Source organism: Ranitomeya variabilis, chromosome 3 (assembly GCF_051348905.1).
Source record: "Ranitomeya variabilis isolate aRanVar5 chromosome 3, aRanVar5.hap1, whole genome shotgun sequence".
In the NCBI taxonomy this organism is placed as follows: Eukaryota; Metazoa; Chordata; class Amphibia; order Anura; family Dendrobatidae; genus Ranitomeya; species Ranitomeya variabilis.
The window spans coordinates 376411194-376425087 of record NC_135234.1 but is presented as its reverse complement, the minus strand read 5'-3'; the positions used below and the strand labels follow the sequence as shown (position 1 = coordinate 376425087).

The 13894-nt window shown below is 48.3% G+C and overlaps 40 pseudogenes; all 40 read left to right on the top strand.

The window, feature by feature from the left end:
- Positions 1-45: 45 nt before the first annotated feature.
- Positions 46-221, top strand: LOC143761900 (U2 spliceosomal RNA; annotated as a pseudogene).
- Positions 222-398: 177 nt separating this feature from the next.
- On the top strand, positions 399-574 carry LOC143759777 (U2 spliceosomal RNA; annotated as a pseudogene).
- Positions 575-751: 177 nt separating this feature from the next.
- On the top strand, positions 752-927 carry LOC143761347 (U2 spliceosomal RNA; annotated as a pseudogene).
- Positions 928-1020: 93 nt separating this feature from the next.
- On the top strand, positions 1021-1196 carry LOC143760511 (U2 spliceosomal RNA; annotated as a pseudogene).
- Positions 1197-1373: 177 nt separating this feature from the next.
- On the top strand, positions 1374-1549 carry LOC143760776 (U2 spliceosomal RNA; annotated as a pseudogene).
- Positions 1550-1726: 177 nt separating this feature from the next.
- On the top strand, positions 1727-1902 carry LOC143759776 (U2 spliceosomal RNA; annotated as a pseudogene).
- Positions 1903-2079: 177 nt separating this feature from the next.
- Positions 2080-2255, top strand: LOC143761151 (U2 spliceosomal RNA; annotated as a pseudogene).
- Positions 2256-2432: 177 nt separating this feature from the next.
- On the top strand, positions 2433-2608 carry LOC143761798 (U2 spliceosomal RNA; annotated as a pseudogene).
- Positions 2609-2785: 177 nt separating this feature from the next.
- LOC143818740 (U2 spliceosomal RNA) lies at positions 2786-2961 on the top strand (annotated as a pseudogene).
- Positions 2962-3138: 177 nt separating this feature from the next.
- Positions 3139-3314, top strand: LOC143761412 (U2 spliceosomal RNA; annotated as a pseudogene).
- Positions 3315-3491: 177 nt separating this feature from the next.
- LOC143762982 (U2 spliceosomal RNA) lies at positions 3492-3667 on the top strand (annotated as a pseudogene).
- A 177-nt stretch (positions 3668-3844) lies between these two features.
- LOC143762161 (U2 spliceosomal RNA) lies at positions 3845-4020 on the top strand (annotated as a pseudogene).
- A 177-nt stretch (positions 4021-4197) lies between these two features.
- On the top strand, positions 4198-4373 carry LOC143761598 (U2 spliceosomal RNA; annotated as a pseudogene).
- Positions 4374-4550: 177 nt separating this feature from the next.
- Positions 4551-4727, top strand: LOC143762280 (U2 spliceosomal RNA; annotated as a pseudogene).
- A 176-nt stretch (positions 4728-4903) lies between these two features.
- Positions 4904-5079, top strand: LOC143760064 (U2 spliceosomal RNA; annotated as a pseudogene).
- Positions 5080-5256: 177 nt separating this feature from the next.
- LOC143762691 (U2 spliceosomal RNA) lies at positions 5257-5435 on the top strand (annotated as a pseudogene).
- Positions 5436-5609: 174 nt separating this feature from the next.
- On the top strand, positions 5610-5785 carry LOC143760588 (U2 spliceosomal RNA; annotated as a pseudogene).
- Positions 5786-5962: 177 nt separating this feature from the next.
- On the top strand, positions 5963-6140 carry LOC143759545 (U2 spliceosomal RNA; annotated as a pseudogene).
- Positions 6141-6315: 175 nt separating this feature from the next.
- Positions 6316-6491, top strand: LOC143761521 (U2 spliceosomal RNA; annotated as a pseudogene).
- A 177-nt stretch (positions 6492-6668) lies between these two features.
- On the top strand, positions 6669-6844 carry LOC143759775 (U2 spliceosomal RNA; annotated as a pseudogene).
- Positions 6845-7021: 177 nt separating this feature from the next.
- Positions 7022-7197, top strand: LOC143761150 (U2 spliceosomal RNA; annotated as a pseudogene).
- Positions 7198-7374: 177 nt separating this feature from the next.
- On the top strand, positions 7375-7550 carry LOC143761652 (U2 spliceosomal RNA; annotated as a pseudogene).
- Positions 7551-7727: 177 nt separating this feature from the next.
- On the top strand, positions 7728-7903 carry LOC143760063 (U2 spliceosomal RNA; annotated as a pseudogene).
- A 177-nt stretch (positions 7904-8080) lies between these two features.
- LOC143760062 (U2 spliceosomal RNA) lies at positions 8081-8256 on the top strand (annotated as a pseudogene).
- Positions 8257-8433: 177 nt separating this feature from the next.
- LOC143761443 (U2 spliceosomal RNA) lies at positions 8434-8609 on the top strand (annotated as a pseudogene).
- A 177-nt stretch (positions 8610-8786) lies between these two features.
- Positions 8787-8962, top strand: LOC143761149 (U2 spliceosomal RNA; annotated as a pseudogene).
- Positions 8963-9139: 177 nt separating this feature from the next.
- On the top strand, positions 9140-9315 carry LOC143761147 (U2 spliceosomal RNA; annotated as a pseudogene).
- A 177-nt stretch (positions 9316-9492) lies between these two features.
- On the top strand, positions 9493-9668 carry LOC143760686 (U2 spliceosomal RNA; annotated as a pseudogene).
- Positions 9669-9845: 177 nt separating this feature from the next.
- Positions 9846-10021, top strand: LOC143760707 (U2 spliceosomal RNA; annotated as a pseudogene).
- Positions 10022-10198: 177 nt separating this feature from the next.
- On the top strand, positions 10199-10374 carry LOC143761146 (U2 spliceosomal RNA; annotated as a pseudogene).
- Positions 10375-10551: 177 nt separating this feature from the next.
- Positions 10552-10727, top strand: LOC143761899 (U2 spliceosomal RNA; annotated as a pseudogene).
- A 177-nt stretch (positions 10728-10904) lies between these two features.
- Positions 10905-11080, top strand: LOC143761787 (U2 spliceosomal RNA; annotated as a pseudogene).
- Positions 11081-11257: 177 nt separating this feature from the next.
- On the top strand, positions 11258-11433 carry LOC143818738 (U2 spliceosomal RNA; annotated as a pseudogene).
- A 177-nt stretch (positions 11434-11610) lies between these two features.
- Positions 11611-11786, top strand: LOC143761145 (U2 spliceosomal RNA; annotated as a pseudogene).
- A 177-nt stretch (positions 11787-11963) lies between these two features.
- On the top strand, positions 11964-12139 carry LOC143761898 (U2 spliceosomal RNA; annotated as a pseudogene).
- Positions 12140-12316: 177 nt separating this feature from the next.
- LOC143759774 (U2 spliceosomal RNA) lies at positions 12317-12492 on the top strand (annotated as a pseudogene).
- A 177-nt stretch (positions 12493-12669) lies between these two features.
- Positions 12670-12845, top strand: LOC143761346 (U2 spliceosomal RNA; annotated as a pseudogene).
- Positions 12846-12938: 93 nt separating this feature from the next.
- LOC143760510 (U2 spliceosomal RNA) lies at positions 12939-13114 on the top strand (annotated as a pseudogene).
- Positions 13115-13291: 177 nt separating this feature from the next.
- Positions 13292-13467, top strand: LOC143760775 (U2 spliceosomal RNA; annotated as a pseudogene).
- A 177-nt stretch (positions 13468-13644) lies between these two features.
- On the top strand, positions 13645-13820 carry LOC143759773 (U2 spliceosomal RNA; annotated as a pseudogene).
- Positions 13821-13894: the final 74 nt, after the last annotated feature.

Sequence of the window (13894 nt, the reverse complement as noted above, 5' to 3'; positions counted from 1 at the left end):
GGTTGTAGGCCTTGGTGCGGCCCAAGTGGCAAATCATTTCTGATCATCGCTTCTCGGCCAAATGGCTCAAGATCAAGCGTAGAGTCTGTTCTTATCTGATACGTCCCCTATTTGGGGACCATATATTAAATGGATTTTTGGAATAGGATGCTGGAAATGGAGCTTGCTTTGTCGCACGGAACCTTCACGTGCTGTCACAATGGGGATGGAGGGTGTGGTTATGCAGATTCAAAACGCGTTGTGCACAGCTTGAACACACGCACACCGCAGAACTGTCATCTACAGAGCTTCCAGAGTTTCTGGAAAATGTCTTCCCTGCGGCAATCTTTTGCTATGTCTCCACAGTGGGTTTCGGTTGTAGGCCTTGGTGCGGCCCAAATGGCGAACCATTTCTGATCATCGCTTCTCGGCCAAATGGCTCAAGATCAAGCGTAGTGTCTGTTCTTATCTGATACGTCCCCTATTTGGGGACCATATATTAAATAGATTTTTGGAATAGGGAGCTGGAAATGGAGCTTGCTTTGTCGCACGGAACCTTCACGTGCTGTCACAATGGGGATGGAGGGTGTGGTTATGCAGATTCAAAACGCGTTGTGCACAGCTTGAACACACGCACACCGCAGAACTGTCATCTACAGAGCTTCCAGAGTTTCTGGAAAATGTCTTCCCTGCGGCAATCTTTTGCTATGTCTCCACAGTGGGTTTCGGTTGTAGGCCTTGGTGCGGCCCAAGTGGCAAACCATTTCTGATCATCGCTTCTCGGCCAAATGGCTCAAGATCAAGCGTAGTGTCTGTTCTTATCTGATACGTCCCCTATTTGGGGACCATATATTAAATAGATTTTTGGAATAGGGAGCTGGAAATGGAGCTTGCTTTGTCGCATGGAACCTTCACGTGCTGTCACAATGGGGATGGAGGGTGTGGTTATGCAGATTCAAAACGCGTTGTGCACAGCTTGTCTCCACAGTGGGTTTCGGTTGTAGGCCTTGGTGCGGCCCAAGTGGCAAACCATTTCTGATCATCGCTTCTCGGCCAAATGGCTCAAGATCAAGCGTAGTGTCTGTTCTTATCTGATACGTCCCCTATTTGGGGACCATATATTAAATGGATTTTTGGAATAGGGAGCTGGAAATGGAGCTTGCTTTGTCGCACGGAACCTTCACGTGCTGTCATAATGGGGATGGAGGGTGTGGTTATGCAGATTCAAAACGCGTTGTGCACAGCTTGAACACACGCACACCGCAGAACTGTCATCTACAGAGCTTCCAGAGTTTCTGGAAAATGTCTTCCCTGCGGCAATCTTTTGCTATGTCTCCACAGTGGGTTTCGGTTGTAGGCCTTGGTGCGGCCCAAGTGGCAAACCATTTCTGATCATCGCTTCTCGGCCAAATGGCTCAAGATCAAGCGTAGTGTCTGTTCTTATCTGATATGTCCCCTATTTGGGGACCATATATTAAATAGATTTTTGGAATAGGGAGCTGGAAATGGAGCTTGCTTTGTCGCATGGAACCTTCACGTGCTGTCACAATGGGGATGGAGGGTGTGGTTATGCAGATTCAAAACGCGTTGTGCACAGCTTGAACACACGCACACCGCAGAACTGTCATCTACAGAGCTTCCAGAGTTTTTGGAAAATGTCTTCCCTGCGGCAATCTTTTGCTATGTCTCCACAGTGGGTTTCGGTTGTAGGCCTTGGTGCGGCCCAAGTGGCAAACCATTTCTGATCATCGCTTCTCGGCCAAATGGCTCAAGATCAAGCGTAGTGTCTGTTCTTATCTGATACGTCCCCTATTTGGGGACCATATATTAAATAGATTTTTGGAATAGGGAGCTGGAAATGGAGCTTGCTTTGTCGCACGGAACCTTCACGTGCTGTCACAATGGGGATGGAGGGTGTGGTTATGCAGATTCAAAACGCGTTGTGCACAGCTTGAACACACGCACACCGCAGAACTGTCATCGACAGAGCTTCCAGAGTTTCTGGAAAATGTCTTCCCTGCGGCAATCTTTTGCTATGTCTCCACAGTGGGTTTCGGTTTTAGGCCTTGGTGCGGCCCAAGTGGCAAACCATTTCTGATCATCGCTTCTCGGCCAAATGGCTCAAGATCAAGCGTAGTGTCTGTTCTTATCTGATACGTCCCCTATTTGGGGACCATATATTAAATGGATTTTTGGAATAGGGAGCTGGAAATGGAGCTTGCTTTGTCACACGGAACCTTCACGTGCTGTCACAATGGGGATGGAGGGTGTGGTTATGCAGATTCAAAACGCGTTGTGCACTGCTTGAACACACGCACACCGCAGAACTGTCATCTACAGAGCTTCCAGAGTTTTTGGAAAATGTCTTCCCTGCGGCAATCTTTTGCTATGTCTCCACAGTGGGTTTCGGTTGTAGGCCTTGGTGCGGCCCAAGTGGCAAACCATTTCTGATCATCGCTTCTCGGCCAAATGGCTCAAGATCAAGTGTAGTGTCTGTTCTTATCTGATACGTCCCCTATTTGGGGACCATATATTAAATAGATTTTTGGAATAGGGAGCTGGAAATGGAGCTTGCTTTGTCGCACGGAACCTTCACGTGCTGTCACAATGGGGATGGAGGGTGTGGTTATGCAGATTCAAAACGCGTTGTGCACAGCTTGAACACACGCACACCGCAGAACTGTCATCTACAGAGCTTCCAGAGTTTCTGGAAAATGTCTTCCCTGCGGCAATCTTTTGCTATGTCTCCACAGTGGGTTTCGGTTGTAGGCCTTGGTGTGGCCCAAGTGGCAAACCATTTCTGATCATCGCTTCTCGGCCAAATGGCTCAAGATCAAGCGTAGTGTCTGTTCTTATCTGATACGTCCCCTATTTGGGGACCATATATTAAATGGATTTTTGGAATAGGGAGCTGGAAATGGAGCTTGCTTCGTCGCACGGAACCTTCACGTGCTGTCACAATGGGGATGGAGGGTGTGGTTATGCAGATTCAAAACGCGTTGTGCACAGCTTGAACACACGCACACCACAGAACTGTCATCGACAGAGCTTCCAGAGTTTCTGGAAAATGTCTTCCCTGCGGCAATCTTTTGCTATGTCTCCACAGTAGGTTTCGGTTGTAGGCCTTGGTGCGGCCCAAGTGGCAAACCATTTCTGATCATCGCTTCTCGGCCAAATGGCTCAAGATCAAGCGTAGTGTCTGTTCTTATCTGATACGTCCCCTATTTGGGGACCATATATTACATGGATTTTTGGAATAGGGAGCTGGAAATGGAGCTTGCTTTGTCACACGGAACCTTCACGTGCTGTCACAATGGGGATGGAGGGTGTGGTTATGCAGATTCGAAACGCGTTGTGCACAGCTTGAACACACGCACACCGCAGAACTGTCATCTACAGAGCTTCCAGAGTTTCTGGAAAATGTCTTCCCTGCGGCAATCTTTTGCTAAGTCTCCACAGTGGGTTTCGGTTGTAGGCCTTGGTGCGGCCCAAGTGGCAAACCATTTCTGATCATCGCTTCTCGGCCAAATGGCTCAAGATCAAGCGTAGAGTCTGTTCTTATCTGATACGTCCCTTATTTGGGGACCATATAGTAAATGGATTTTTGGAATAGGATGCTGGAAATGGAGCTTGCTTTGTCGCACGGAACCTTCACGTGCTGTCACAATGGGGATGGAGGGTGTGGTTATGCAGATTCAAAACGCGTTGTGCACAGCTTGAACACACGCACACCGCAGAACTGTCATCTACAGAGCTTCCAGAGTTTCTGGAAAATGTCTTCCCTGCGGCAATCTTTTGCTATATCTCCACAGTGGGTTTCGGTTGTAGGCCTTGGTGCGGCCCAAATGGCAAACCATTTCTGATCATCGCTTCTCGGCCAAATGGCTCAAGATCAAGCGTAGAGTCTGTTCTTATCTGATACGTCCCCTATTTGGGGACCATATATTAAATGGATTTTTGGAATAGGGAGCTGGCAATGGAGCTTGCTTTGTCGCACGGAACCTTCACGTGCTGTCACAATGGGGATGGAGGGTGTGGTTATGCAGATTCGAAACGCGTTGTATACAGCTTGAACACACGCACACCGCAGAACTGTCATCTACAGAGCTTCCAAAGTTTCTGGAAAATGTCTTCCCTGCGGCAATCTTTTGCTATGTCTCCACAGTGGGTTTCGGTTGTAGGCCTTGGTGCGGCCCAAGTGGCAAACCATTTCTGATCATCGCTTCTCGGCCAAATGGCTCAAGATCAAGCGTAGAGTCTGTTCTTATCTGATACGTCCCCTATTTGGGGACCATATATTAAATGGATTTTTGGAATAGGGAGCTGGAAATGGAGCTTGCTTTGTCGCACGGAACCTTCACGTGCTGTCACAATGGGGATGGAGGGTGTGGTTATGCAGATTCAAAACGCGTTGTGCACAGCTTGAACACACGCACACCGCAGAACTGTCATCTACAGAGCTTCCAGAGTTTCTGGAAAATGTCTTCCCTGCGGCAATCTTTTGCTATGTCTCCACAGTGGGTTTCGGTTGTAGGCCTTGGTGCGGCCCAAGTGGCAAACCATTTCTGATCATCGCTTCTCGGCCAAATGGCTCAAGATCAAGCGTAGTGTCTGTTCTTATCTGATACGTACCCTATTTGGGGACCATATATTAAATAGATTTTTGGAATAGGGAACTGGAAATGGAGCTTGCTTTGTCGCACGGAACCTTCACTTGCTGTCACAATGGGGATGGAGGGTGTGGTTATGCAGATTCAAAACGCGTTGTGCACAGCTTGAACACACGCACACCGCAGAACTGTCATCTACAGAACTTCCAGAGTTTCTGGAAAATGTCTTCCCTGCGGCAATCTTTTGCTATGTCTCCACAGTGGGTTTCGGTTGTAGGCCTTGGTGCGGCCCAAGTGGCACACCATTTCTGATCATCGCTTCTCGGCCAAATGGCTCAAGATCAAGCGTAGTGTCTGTTCTTATCTGATACGTCCCCTATTTGGGGACCATATATTAAATGGATTTTTGGAATAGGGAGCTGGAAATGGAGCTTGCTTTGTCGCACGGAACCTTCACGTGCTGTCACAATGGGGATGGAGGGTGTGGTTATGCAGATTCAAAACGCGTTGTGCACAGCTTGAACACACGCACACCGCAGAACTGTCATCTACAGAGCTTCCAGAGTTTCTGGAAAATGTCTTCCCTGCGGCAATCTTTTGCTATGTCTCCACAGTGGGTTTCAGTTGTAGGCCTTGGTGCGGCCCAAGTGGCAAACAATTTCTGATCATCGCTTCTCGGCCAAATGGCTCAAGATCAAGCGTAGTGTCTGTTCTTCTCGGATACGTCCCCTATTTGGGGACCATATATTAAATGGATTTTTGGAATAGGGAGCTGGAAATGGAGCTTGCTTTGTCACACGGAACCTTCACGTGCTGTCACAATGGGGATGGAGGGTGTGATTATGCAGATTCAAAACGCGTTGTGCACAGCTTGAACACACGCACACCGCAGAACTGTCATCGACAAAGCTTCCAGAGTTTCTGGAAAATGTCTTCCCTGCGGCAATCTTTTGCTATGTCTCCACAGTGGGTTTCGGTTGTAGGCCTTGGTGCGGCCCAAGTGGCAAACCATTTCTGATCATCGTTTCTCGGCCAAATGGCTCAAGATCAAGCGTAGTGTCTGTTCTTATCTGATACGTCCCCTATTTGGGGACCATATATTAAATAGATTTTTGGAATAGGGAGCTGGAAATGGAGCTTGCTTTGTCGCACAGAACCTTCACGTGCTGTCACAATGGGGATGGAGGGTGTGGTTATGCAGATTCAAAATGCGTTGTGCACAGCTTGAACACACGCACACCGCAGAACTGTCATCTACAGAGCTTCCAGGGTTTCTGGAAAATGTCTTCCCTGCGGCAATCTTTTGCTATGTCTCCACAGTGGGTTACGGTTGTAGGCCTTGGTGAGGCCTAAGTGGCAAACCATTTCTGATCATCGCTTCTCGGCCAAATGGCTCAAGATCAAGCGTAGTGTCTGTTCTTATCTGATACGTCCCCTATTTGGGGACCATATATTAAATGGATTTTTGGAAAACGGAGCTGGAAATGGAGCTTGCTTCGTCGGACGGAACCTTCACATGCTGTCACAATGGGGATGGAGGGTGTGGTTATGCAGATTCAAAACGCGTTGTGCACAGCTTGAACACACGCACACCGCAGAACTGTCATCGACAGAGCTTCCAGAGTTTCTGGAAAATGTCTTCCCTGCGGCAATCTTTTGCTATGTCTCCACAGTGGGTTTCGGTTGTAGGCCTTGGTGCGGCCCAAGTGGCAAACCATTTCTGATCATCGCTTCTTGGCCACATGGCTCAAGATCAAGCGTAGTGTCTGCTCTTATCTGATATGTCCCCTATTTGGGGACCATATATTAAATAGATTTTTGGAATAGGGAGCTGGAAATGGAGCTTGCTTTGTCGCACGGAACCTTCACGTGCTTTCACAATGGGGATGGAGGGTGTGGTTATGCAGATTCAAAACGCGTTGTGCACAGCTTGAACACACGCACACTGCAGAACTGTCATCGACAGAGCTTCCAGAGTTTCTGGAAAATGTCTTCCCTGCGGCAATCTTTTGCTATGTCTCCACAGTGGGTTTCGGTTGTAGGCCTTGGTGCGGCCCAAGTGGCAAACCATTTCTGATCATCGCTTCTCGGCCAAATGGCTCAAGATCAAGCGTAGTGTCTGTTCTTATCTGATACGTCCCCTATTTGGGGACCATATATTAAATAGATTTTTGGAATAGGGAGCTGGAAATGGAGCTTGCTTTGTCGCACGGAACCTTCACGTGCTGTCACAATGGGGATGGAGGGTGTGGTTATGCAGATTCAAAACGCGTTGTGCACAGCTTGAACACACGCACACCGCAGAACTGTCATCGACAGAGCTTCCAGAGTTTCTGGAAAATGTCTTCCCTGCGGCAATCTTTTGCTATGTCTCCACAGTGGGTTTCGGTTTTAGGCCTTGGTGCGGCCCAAGTGGCAAACCATTTCTGATCATCGCTTCTCGGCCAAATGGCTCAAGATCAAGCGTAGTGTCTGTTCTTATCTGATACGTCCCCTATTTGGGGACCATATATTAAATGGATTTTTGGAATAGGGAGCTGGAAATGGAGCTTGCTTTGTCACACGGAACCTTCACGTGCTGTCACAATGGGGATGGAGGGTGTGGTTATGCAGATTCAAAACGCGTTGTGCACAGCTTGAACACACGCACACCGCAGAACTGTCATCTACAGAGCTTCCAGAGTTTTTGGAAAATGTCTTCCCTGCGGCAATCTTTTGCTATGTCTCCACAGTGGGTTTCGGTTGTAGGCCTTGGTGCGGCCCAAGTGGCAAACCATTTCTGATCATCGCTTCTCGGCCAAATGGCTCAAGATCAAGCATAGTGTCTGTTCTTATCTGATACGTCCCCTATTTGGGGACCATATATTAAATAGATTTTTGGAATAGGGAGCTGGAAATGGAGCTTGCTTTGTCGCACGGAACCTTCACGTGCTGTCACAATGGGGATGGAGGGTGTGGTTATGCAGATTTAAAACGCGTTGTGCACAGCTTGAACACACGCACACCGCAGAACTGTCATCGACAGAGCTTCCAGAGTTTCTGGAAAATGTCTTCCCTGCGGCAATCTTTTGCTATGTCTCCACAGTGGGTTTCGGTTGTAGGCCTTGGTGCGGCCCAAGTGGCAAACCATTTCTGATCATCGCTTCTCGGCCAAATGGCTCAAGATCAAGCGTAGTGTCTGTTCTTATCTGATACGTCCCCTATTTGGGGACCATATATTAAATGGATTTTTGGAATAGGGAGCTGGAAATGGAGCTTGCTTTGTCGCACGGAACCTTCACGTGCTGTCACAATGGGGATGGAGGGTGTGGTTATGCAGATTCAAAACGCGTTGTGCACAGCTTGAACACACGCACACCGCAGAACTGTCATCGACAGAGCTTCCAGAGTTTCTGGAAAATGTCTTCCCTGCGGCAATCTTTTGCTATGTCTCCACAGTGGGTTTCGGTTGTAGGCCTTGGTGCGGCCCAAGTGGCAAACCATTTCTGATCATCGCTTCTCGGCCAAATGGCTCAAGATCAAGCGTAGTGTCTGTTCTTATCTGATACGTCCCCTATTTGGGGACCATATATTAAATGGATTTTTGGAATAGGGAGCTGGAAATGGAGCTTGCTTTGTCGCACGGAACCTTCACGTGCTGTCACAATGGGGATGGAGGGTGTGGTTATGCAGATTCAAAACGCGTTGTGCACAGCTTGAACACACGCACACCGCAGAACTGTCATCGACAGAGCTTCCAGAGTTTCTGGAAAATGTCTTCCCTGCGGCAATCTTTTGCTATGTCTCCACAGTGGGTTTCGGTTGTAGGCCTTGGTGCGGCCCAAGTGGCAAACCATTTCTGATCATCGCTTCTTGGCCAAATGGCTCAAGATCAAGCGTAGTGTCTGCTCTTATCTGATATGTCCCCTATTTGGGGACCATATATTAAATAGATTTTTGGAATAGGGTGCTGGAAATGGAGCTTGCTTTGTCGCACGGAATCTTCACGTGCTGTCACAATGGGGATGGAGGGTGTGGTTATGCAGATTCAAAACGCGTTGTGCACAGCTTGAACACACGCACACCGCAGAACTATCATCTACAGAACTTCCAGAGTTTCTGGAAAATGTCTTCCCTGCGGCAATCTTTTGCTATGTCTCCACAGTGGGTTTCGGTTGTAGGCCTTGGTGCGGCCCAAGTGGCAAACCATTTCTGATCATCGCTTCTCGGCCAAATGGCTCAAGATCAAGCGTAGTGTCTGTTCTTATCTGATACGTCCCCTATTTGGGGACCATATATTAAATGGATTTTTGGAATAGGGAGCTGGAAATGGAGCTTGCTTTGTCACACGGAACCTTCACGTGCTGTCACAATGGGGATGGAGGGTGTGGTTATGCAGATTCAAAACGCGTTGTGCACAGCTTGAACACACGCACACCGCAGAACTATCATCTACAGAACTTCCAGAGTTTCTGGAAAATGTCTTCCCTGCGGCAATCTTTTGCTATGTCTCCACAGTGGGTTTCGGTTGTAGGCCTTGGTGCGGCCCAAGTGGCAAACCATTTCTGATCATCGCTTCTCGGCCAAATGGCTCAAGATCAAGCGTAGTGTCTGTTCTTATCTGATACGTCCCCTATTTGGGGACCATATATTAAATGGATTTTTGGAATAGGGAGCTGGAAATGGAGCTTGCTTTGTCACACGGAACCTTCACGTGCTGTCACAATGGGGATGGAGGGTGTGGTTATGCAGATTCAAAACGCGTTGTGCACAGCTTGAACACACGCACACTGCAGAACTGTCATCGACAGAGCTTCCAGAGTTTCTGGAAAATGTCTTCCCTGCGGCAATCTTTTGCTATGTCTCCACAGTGGGTTTCGGTTGTAGGCCTTGGTGCGGCCCAAGTGGCAAACCATTTCTGATCATCGCTTCTCGGCCAAATGGCTCAAGATCAAGCGTAGTGTCTGTTCTTATCTGATACGTCCCCTATTTGGGGACCATATATTAAATAGATTTTTGGAATAGGGAGCTGGAAATGGAGCTTGCTTTGTCACACGGAACCTTCACGTGCTGTCACAATGGGGATGGAGGGTGTGGTTATGCAGATTCAAAACGCGTTGTGCACTGCTTGAACACACGCACACCGCAGAACTGTCATCTACAGAGCTTCCAGAGTTTTTGGAAAATGTCTTCCCTGCGGCAATCTTTTGCTATGTCTCCACAGTGGGTTTCGGTTGTAGGCCTTGGTGTGGCCCAAGTGGCAAACCATTTCTGATCATCGCTTCTCGGCCAAATGGCTCAAGATCAAGCGTAGTGTCTGTTCTTATCTGATACATCCCCTATTTGGGGACCATATATTAAATGGATTTTTGGAATAGGGAGCTGGAAATGGAGCTTGCTTCGTCGCACGGAACCTTCACGTGCTGTCACAATGGGGATGGAGGGTGTGGTTATGCAGATTCAAAACGCGTTGTGCACAGCTTGAACACACGCACACCGCAGAACTGTCATCTACAGAGCTTCCAGAGTTTCTGGAAAATGTCTTCCCTGCGGCAATCTTTTGCTATGTCTCCACAGTGGGTTTCGGTTGTAGGCCTTGGTGCGGCCCAAGTGGCAAACCATTTCTGATCATCGCTTCTCGGCCAAATGGCTCAAGATCAAGCGTAGTGTCTGTTCTTATCTGATACGTCCCCTATTTGGGGACCATATATTAAATGGATTTTTGGAATAGGGAGCTGGAAATGGAGCTTGCTTTGTCACACGGAACCTTCACGTGCTGTCACAATGGGGATGGAGGGTGTGGTTATGCAGATTCGAAACGCGTTGTGCACAGCTTGAACACACGCACACCGCAGAACTGTCATCTACAGAGCTTCCAGAGTTTCTGGAAAATGTCTTCCCTGCGGCAATCTTTTGCTAAGTCTCCAAAGTGGGTTTCGGTTGTAGGCCTTGGTGCGGCCCAAGTGGCAAATCATTTCTGATCATCGCTTCTCGGCCAAATGGCTCAAGATCAAGCGTAGAGTCTGTTCTTATCTGATACGTCCCCTATTTGGGGACCATATATTAAATGGATTTTTGGAATAGGATGCTGGAAATGGAGCTTGCTTTGTCGCACGGAACCTTCACGTGCTGTCACAATGGGGATGGAGGGTGTGGTTATGCAGATTCAAAACGCGTTGTGCACTGCTTGAACACACGCACACCGCAGAACTGTCATCTACAGAGCTTCCAGAGTTTTTGGAAAATGTCTTCCCTGCGGCAATCTTTTGCTATGTCTCCACAGTGGGTTTCGGTTGTAGGCCTTGGTGCGGCCCAAGTGGCAAACCATTTCTGATCATCGCTTCTCGGCCAAATGGCTCAAGATCAAGTGTAGTGTCTGTTCTTATCTGATACGTCCCCTATTTGGGGACCATATATTAAATAGATTTTTGGAATAGGGAGCTGGAAATGGAGCTTGCTTTGTCGCACGGAACCTTCACGTGCTGTCACAATGGGGATGGAGGGTGTGGTTATGCAGATTCAAAACGCGTTGTGCACAGCTTGAACACACGCACACCGCAGAACTGTCATCTACAGAGCTTCCAGAGTTTCTGGAAAATGTCTTCCCTGCGGCAATCTTTTGCTATGTCTCCACAGTGGGTTTCGGTTGTAGGCCTTGGTGTGGCCCAAGTGGCAAACCATTTCTGATCATCGCTTCTCGGCCAAATGGCTCAAGATCAAGCGTAGTGTCTGTTCTTATCTGATACGTCCCCTATTTGGGGACCATATATTAAATGGATTTTTGGAATAGGGAGCTGGAAATGGAGCTTGCTTCGTCGCACGGAACCTTCACGTGCTGTCACAATGGGGATGGAGGGTGTGGTTATGCAGATTCAAAACGCGTTGTGCACAGCTTGAACACACGCACACCGCAGAACTGTCATCTACAGAGCTTCCAGAGTTTCTGGAAAATGTCTTCCCTGCGGCAATCTTTTGCTATGTCTCCACAGTGGGTTTCGGTTGTAGGCCTTGGTGCGGCCCAAGTGGCAAACCATTTCTGATCATCGCTTCTCGGCCAAATGGCTCAAGATCAAGCGTAGTGTCTGTTCTTATCTGATACGTCCCCTATTTGGGGACCATATATTAAATGGATTTTTGGAATAGGGAGCTGGAAATGGAGCTTGCTTTGTCACACGGAACCTTCACGTGCTGTCACAATGGGGATGGAGGGTGTGGTTATGCAGATTCGAAACGCGTTGTGCACAGCTTGAACACACGCACACCGCAGAACTGTCATCTACAGAGCTTTCAGAGTTTCTGGAAAATGTCTTCCCTGCGGCAATCTTTTGCTAAGTCTCCACAGTGGGTTTCGGTTGTAGGCCTTGGTGCGGCCCAAGTGGCAAATCATTTCTGATCATCGCTTCTCGGCCAAATGGCTCAAGATCAAGCGTAGAGTCTGTTCTTATCTGATACGTCCCCTATTTGGGGACCATATATTAAATGGATTTTTGGAATAGGATGCTGGAAATGGAGCTTGCTTTGTCGCACGGAACCTTCACGTGCTGTCACAATGGGGATGGAGGGTGTGGTTATGCAGATTCAAAACGCGTTGTGCACAGCTTGAACACACGCACACCGCAGAACTGTCATCTACAGAGCTTCCAGAGTTTCTGGAAAATGTCTTCCCTGCGGCAATCTTTTGCTATGTCTCCACAGTGGGTTTCGGTTGTAGGCCTTGGTGCGGCCCAAATGGCGAACCATTTCTGATCATCGCTTCTCGGCCAAATGGCTCAAGATCAAGCGTAGTGTCTGTTCTTATCTGATACGTCCCCTATTTGGGGACCATATATTAAATAGATTTTTGGAATAGGGAGCTGGAAATGGAGCTTGCTTTGTCGCACGGAACCTTCACGTGCTGTCACAATGGGGATGGAGGGTGTGGTTATGCAGATTCAAAACGCGTTGTGCACAGCTTGAACACACGCACACCGCAGAACTGTCATCTACAGAGCTTCCAGAGTTTCTGGAAAATGTCTTCCCTGCGGCAATCTTTTGCTATGTCTCCACAGTGGGTTTCGGTTGTAGGCCTTGGTGCGGCCCAAGTGGCAAACCATTTCTGATCATCGCTTCTCGGCCAAATGGCTCAAGATCAAGCGTAGTGTCTGTTCTTATCTGATACGTCCCCTATTTGGGGACCATATATTAAATAGATTTTTGGAATAGGGAGCTGGAAATGGAGCTTGCTTTGTCGCATGGAACCTTCACGTGCTGTCACAATGGGGATGGAGGGTGTGGTTATGCAGATTCAAAACGCGTTGTGCACAGCTTGTCTCCACAGTGGGTTTCGGTTGTAGGCCTTGGTGCGGCCCAAGTGGCAAACCATTTCTGATCATCGCTTCTCGGCCAAATGGCTCAAGATCAAGCGTAGTGTCTGTTCTTATCTGATACGTCCCCTATTTGGGGACCATATATTAAATGGATTTTTGGAATAGGGAGCTGGAAATGGAGCTTGCTTTGTCGCACGGAACCTTCACGTGCTGTCATAATGGGGATGGAGGGTGTGGTTATGCAGATTCAAAACGCGTTGTGCACAGCTTGAACACACGCACACCGCAGAACTGTCATCTACAGAGCTTCCAGAGTTTCTGGAAAATGTCTTCCCTGCGGCAATCTTTTGCTATGTCTCCACAGTGGGTTTCGGTTGTAGGCCTTGGTGCGGCCCAAGTGGCAAACCATTTCTGATCATCGCTTCTCGGCCAAATGGCTCAAGATCAAGCGTAGTGTCTGTTCTTATCTGATATGTCCCCTATTTGGGGACCATATATTAAATAGATTTTTGGAATAGGGAGCTGGAAATGGAGCTTGCTTTGTCGCATGGAACCTTCACGTGCTGTCACAATGGGGATGGAGGGTGTGGTTATGCAGATTCAAAACGCGTTGTGCACAGCTTGAACACACGCACACCGCAGAACTGTCATCTACAGAGCTTCCAGAGTTTTTGGAAAATGTCTTCCCTGCGGCAATCTTTTGCTATGTCTCCACAGTGGGTTTCGGTTGTAGGCCTTGGTGCGGCCCAAGTGGCAAACCATTTCTGATCATCGCTTCTCGGCCAAATGGCTCAAGATCAAGCGTAGTGTCTGTTCTTATCTGATACGTCCCCTATTTGGGGACCATATATTAAATAGATTTTTGGAATAGGGAGCTGGAAATGGAGCTTGCTTTGTCGCACGGAACCTTCACGTGCTGTCACAATGGGGATGGAGGGTGTGGTTATGCAGATTCAAAACGCGTTGTGCACAGCTTGAACACACGCACACCGCAGAACTGTCATCGACAGAGCTTCCAGA